The 318-nt window shown below is 46.5% G+C and overlaps 1 protein-coding gene across 1 annotated transcript in view; it reads left to right on the top strand.

The window, feature by feature from the left end:
• Positions 1-318, top strand: part of LOC106879919 (uncharacterized) — a 12636-nt gene that overhangs the window by 11774 nt on the left and 544 nt on the right. The window lies entirely within an intron of this gene.

Genomic DNA, 318 nt, shown 5'->3' with positions numbered 1-318 from the left:
CATACATACAGCGGTGAGCTGGCAGAACCGTTAGCACTCTGGGCGAAATGCTTAGCGGTATTTCGTCTGCCGCTACGTTCTGAGTTCAAATTCCACCGAAGTCGACTTTTTTCTCATTGGGTGGGGCTGGGTCAGTGTTCTGGTCAATCCAGATCTTATGACCAGAGGCTTTCCACCTGTAACTGACCTGTTCTTTTTTTATTCAGTTTCGTCTGTCGTTACATTCTGAGTTCAAATTCCGCTGAGGTCAATTTTGCCTTTCATCCTTTCGGGGTCGATAAATTAAGTACCAGTTACGCACTGGGGTCGATGTAATCG

The sequence above is a fragment of the Octopus bimaculoides genome, unplaced genomic scaffold (assembly GCF_001194135.2).
Source record: "Octopus bimaculoides isolate UCB-OBI-ISO-001 unplaced genomic scaffold, ASM119413v2 Scaffold_110616, whole genome shotgun sequence".
NCBI classification, from domain to species: domain Eukaryota; kingdom Metazoa; phylum Mollusca; class Cephalopoda; order Octopoda; family Octopodidae; genus Octopus; species Octopus bimaculoides.
The sequence above is the reverse complement of the archived record's forward strand: the minus strand, read 5'-3'. Positions and strand labels throughout refer to the sequence as shown.